The sequence below is a fragment of the Grammomys surdaster genome, unplaced genomic scaffold (genome assembly GCF_004785775.1).
Source record: "Grammomys surdaster isolate TR1022 unplaced genomic scaffold, NIH_TR_1.0 126187, whole genome shotgun sequence".
NCBI classification, from domain to species: Eukaryota; Metazoa; Chordata; class Mammalia; order Rodentia; family Muridae; genus Grammomys; species Grammomys surdaster.
This window is the reverse complement of record NW_021620993.1, coordinates 174215-179639: the sequence shown is the minus strand read 5'-3', so window position 1 is coordinate 179639 and position 5425 is coordinate 174215. Positions and strand designations below refer to the sequence as shown.

The 5425-nt window shown below is 38.5% G+C and overlaps 1 long non-coding RNA gene across 1 annotated transcript in view; it reads right to left on the bottom strand.

The window, feature by feature from the left end:
• Positions 1–2293: 2293 nt before the first annotated feature.
• LOC114613042 overlaps positions 2294–5425 on the bottom strand; it is a 22177-nt gene continuing 19045 nt past the window's right edge. Inside the window, exons 3-4 of the long non-coding RNA XR_003710117.1 lie at positions 3027–3140; positions 2294–2327 (exon numbers count right to left, since the gene is read on the bottom strand). This is a non-coding gene — a long non-coding RNA (uncharacterized LOC114613042). The remainder of the gene's footprint in view (positions 2328–3026; positions 3141–5425) is intronic.

Genomic DNA, 5425 nt, shown 5'->3' with positions numbered 1-5425 from the left:
AGAGAGAGAGAGAGAGAGAGAGAGAGAGAGAGAGAGAGAGAGAGAGACAGAGAGAGAGAGAACACAACCAGTAGAAGTTAGTTCTTTCCTACAAGCATTTGGGCTTTGAGATACAAACTCAGGCTGTCAGACATTGCAGCAACCACCTTCTTCAGTTATGTTAGTGGTCTTCCCATGACATTCTTATTTTTAAAGACATGCATAACATGAAATTAAGAGTTTAATCACTTTCCTATTCACTTAACTTTGCATATTTCTAATATTAAAATAAGGTTTTACAATTTACCCATTCCAAACACAGCTCATTTGTTCAGTTGGTGATTATCCCTTTATTAATGTTAAACTAATCCCTGAATATAAAATTTAATAGAATCTATATGAATAATAAGAAACAGTTTTGAATTTAGGAGGTTGAACATACTACTTCGATTTTAGTGTCTTTGTTTCTAGCTCTATGTACCTGCCCAGAGGAAGTACCAAATCACCAGCAATGGTTCAGTGTGTGACTGGTACTGATGATTATGTCTGTCTACTATATCATCAGATCCTATCTATTTAAGCTTATGGATGCTTCCATGGGCTCTAATTTAACCTGACCTGGGCAACTTAAAGTAAGAGAAATCTGTTGGCTAATGATTTCATAGGACTTTGTTTTTTGCAGTGAGACAGGAGTATAAGAGCAACTAAGTTCACATCATAGCAGGTCAGAGAGCAGGGAAAGGGGAAGGACATCATCCCAGTGATTCTTTTTCCTCCCTTATCCACCTTTCCCATATTTGGTTGGAATTGCTGGTCACTTCATGGGCAAATCATTACCCCTGTTTAACTTTTCTGGAAATGTCCTCAGACATCATAAATATATGTGTATACCCAAAGGTATGCCTTGAAACCTTCTCAGTGGTTCTGAATTGAACTGAGCTGATCATGCTGATCAACAACCATGGGTGCCTAAATTTACTCCTGGAAAATTGTCTGCAAAAGCCCTGATGTCAGGAGAAATGTTGTCTAGCAAAGGAGAGAACCCCTGGACTCTGGTTTCCCTTTGGCAAGTTGTGACACTGCTGTAGGAAAGATGGAGCCAGGTTGTATATTTCTCTCCTCAATTTGGAGCCTAATCAGTTTATTTTTCTATTTCTCTATCTTATATCATATTCTCTTACTGCAGGGAGGCATCAGAACGGGAATGTATGGCCATAGACTCAAGGAAGATCTTGCTGGTGTCATACTAGATGATGGTCCTTCTTAAGCAATAATCTACGGAACAGATAAGTAAGCAGCAGGTGTATCATTGAGGTCTTTGCTACAACCAGCATACATGGAAACATTTTGTAGTGTCGATGTGAAATCCTTACCCAAGAAAGCATCACTGAAGAAGGATCATTAGTCAGAGAGCCAGTGGCCAGGAACAATACCTGGACCCTTGTTATACCTGCCATTTCTTCTGTCACATACTATGAGACAAACTGCTAGCCTCTTTCAACCAATAAGGAAAGAGATCCAATTTTTTTGCATGCATTTGAAATCATTACCATTTATAAAGTCCACAACCACATGTAGTTGCCTAAAACACCCACCAAATGATCATGTATTCTTCTACTAGTGGCCCTTTGACAATAGGGACAAATTTAAGAGGCAATTTGGTCAGTGTACATGCTCTGTAGCTTCAAATCAATGACATGAGTGAGCCCGAGAGTCAGATCATTCAACTTATTATGAAATTTAACTATGATAATATATGGAGCTACTTAAATGATCTTCATGGAACATCACTTATTCAAATCTCTAACTGCATATGGTGTATCCTCAATCGAACTGCTCCTAGCAGGTGTGCTTAGGTTTTCCTGCATGCTTTGTCTTTTTTTTATTATTTTTATTCTTTAATTTATTTTAACAGTCTAGTCTTTATCCACCTCTCAGACTGACCTCTGACTGTTCCTCATACCATGTCCCCCCTTCAAGAGGATGTCCCAAGCGGACCACTCCCACCCCACCAGGCTTCCCCACTCCCTGGGTCCTCAGGTTTCTCCAGAGTTAGGTGCATTTTCTCATACTGAGGCCAGACCAGGCAGTCCTCTGCTGTATATGTGTTAGTGGCCTCATATCAGCTGGTGTATGTTACCTGGATGGTGACTTAGTGTCTGAGAGATCTCAGAGGTCCAGGTCAGTTGAGACTGCTGGTCTTCCCATGGGGCCCCTCAGCTTCTTCCAGCTTTCCCCAATTCAACCACAGGGGTCTCTAGCTTCTGTTCATTGGGTGGTAGTATCTGCATCTGACTCTTTCAGCTGCCTTTTGAACCTCTCAGAGGGCAGTCACGCTAGGCTCCTGTCTGCAAGCACACCACAGCATCAGTAACTTGTCAGGCACAGGGTCCTGCCCTTGAACTGGATAACAATTTGGGTCTGTCATTGGACAGCCTTTCTCTCAAGATCTTCTCCATTTTTGTTTCTGCAGTTCCTTCAGACAGGAACAATTCTGGGTAAGAGTTTTTGACTGTGGGATGGCAATCTAATTCCTCTACTTGATGTCCTGTCTCTCCACTGGAGGTGGACTCTACAAGTTCCTCCCTCCCACTGTAGAGCACTTCATGCTTTGTCTTTTAAATAAATATTTAACACCCTGTTTCTGTCTATAAATTTGTTATTGAAGTGAACAAGAAGCTGGATCTCTGTAAGGGTGTGAATTCCCTGGTCAACCTCTTTCTTACAAGTTTGCAAACTTCCAAACTGAAAATACATGGCATTTTTTTGAGCATTCACAACATGCTAGTCAGTGAATTTAGTACCTGGCAATGTAAAAATGAGTTTTGATTATATTTTACAGATGAAAATGCTGATATTCAGAGAGGTCAGAGGGGCTGTCAGTCTGAAGATACTTTCTACAATTAAGAAGAAAGGTCAATACTCTCTGTATATTACAATTTAGATTTAAAGTATTCCCCCCATCATATCTCATGCTGATACAGAGGGTTGCAGAGATGCACTGGCTCATCTTGCAAGAGAAAATGGTTTAGGTGTCCAGCACTTACATGGCTACATGATGGCTCATACTCATTTGTAACTTCAGTTCCAGCGGATCCAAAAGTCCTTTGCTGGCCTCTACAGGCCAGAATTCTTGAAGAGTGTCTGTCTCATGAAAGACTCTAGATTAAAAAGAGATTAATTCATTTTTGATAGTGTCATTGGAAGGTATGGGGTCTTTTAAGCAGGAGATGTATCCTTAAGGAACTTGTCCTATGCTCCTTTCCATATCTCTATTTTGTAAACTCCATGAGATGAATAACTCTGCTACATCCGATGCTCTCTCATTGCCCTGCCTAGAAATGTCAGAGCCAGCTGTATACTTTCATATATAAAACTACTATCTGAATAAATCTTTCTACCTTTTAAGTCAAAATGCTGAGTTGTTTGTCCCAATGACACAAAACCTCACGTACTAGCTACAAGTTTTACAGTACATTTTTTGAGCTAGAGTTCCCTGGAGAAGCCACATCTATCCTCAAGCGCTTGTAGACTGTTGGACATTGACTGGGGTCATGGTGACTGGAGAGTAATAAAATGTTTCATATTGAGAATCAAAATTACCTTAGCTGATTTTATTGTTTCTTAGAAACATCCTTTGTACTTAGTTTAACATCCCAGTAGACCTTAAATAAAGCTCCTGAAATGTGTTGTTGTGCTTCATAGATCTCTAGCATTGGCAGCCCTAAAGATAAGAATGTTTTAACATCTGTAAACCATGTAAGAGATTTCTCCAACTGAGTGAAGCCCATCACCCCAGTGGTTGTACATGATAAATGTGCTGCTTATAGTCTTTCTTTTTCCGGGCCTTATGTCTTCTTTCCATGATGGAAAAACCATTCAGGCTAATTTGAACCCAATTTTTGAGCTATGGTCAATCATACTTGGCTCAGAACAAACTATTTACTTATTTTCTATAGCAGGCTGCTATTTTTTAATCATCTAATACAAAGAACACATCCCCTGGACCCAGTTGCTCCCCAGCGTTGAGCTGAATGTACCACTTTGTTAATCATGGTATGTGATCTCTGAGATCATAATTTGAGGCTCAAGCTTCACTGGCTACAGTTTTCATGTCATGTGTCATGTGTATCAAATCACACAGCTATCACAGAACTCAGAGCACTATATCAGTCACCATTTCCCAGCCATGGAAGTCTATACAGTTTTCTTCTGGTCAGACCCTTGATGGACTATAATGTATCTGTTAGAATCTGGAAGACAAGTTGGAAATGATCTTGCAGACCATTTCACTGGTTTTGCTGGCACCTGTCTATCTGTCAGGAAAATATTATGGTTTTTCTCAATGGCTTCTCTTGTGCTAGTTGGCTGCCTTCCATATGATAATTTTAGTGTTCCCAGAGCAGAATCAGGCAGCCTGGACACACAGTGACCATGAGGTTTTTCTCAAGGCATTTTACTAATGTCTTGTTGACCAACAGACGTGAAGTGGCCAACTTAGATTCATAAACAGAGACTTTCCCTTATTGGAAACAATCTATGTAATTACACAGCAAAAGGCCATTTTAAAATCAATTGTGATTATGATTTTCAGGTCTTCCTTCTTTTGCTACAATTTATATCTTCGAAGTAACGTGGGTGATATTCCATGAAAATATATCTTCAATCTGGAGATTGCTTTCTTCAGACTATCTGAAGAAAGTCTGTGGTAGTGTGTTAAACTCACTACCTTAAACCTTTGGTTAGAAATGGAAGACTTCTAAGCTTATCACTGCAAGGAAAATCTTTCATTATTCATACTCAATTTATTTCTTGCATCATCTGAAATGTCTTTCAAATGTCCTCATTTTTTTCATATAATTCCTGCTGAATATTACAAGTGAGATCAAGGCTGAATGCATGAGGATGTTGGTGAGATCTTGCAGTTTTAGTGCATACACTGAGTTGGCCAATTGTCTCAGAGTCAGCAATGTCACCTTATCTCCTTCTCTGGTGAAATTAAAGCCAATTCTCTAAACAAGACTTACGTAATGAATTAATAATTTTCTTGATTATTCTGGAATTTTAGTCTAAGAAGATCTCTATTATCCAGAACTTTATCTTGCACTGCTACAAGAAATAAACACAAACACACACACACACACACACACACACACACACACACACACACACACATATATATATATATATATATATATATATATATATATTGCTTATTAAGTCAATTTACTCATAAGGAAAAAGCACCTGAAATTTTATTAACTTACAATCAATGATACTCCACTAAAATTTAATTCTACCAATTAGTGACTATGAAAACATTTAGGCTTTAACATATTAAATTTATCAACTAAATTCTATATATATAATACATACATATATAATATATATATTATATATGTGTGTGTATTATATGTATTTATGTGTATTCATATACCTCTGTGTG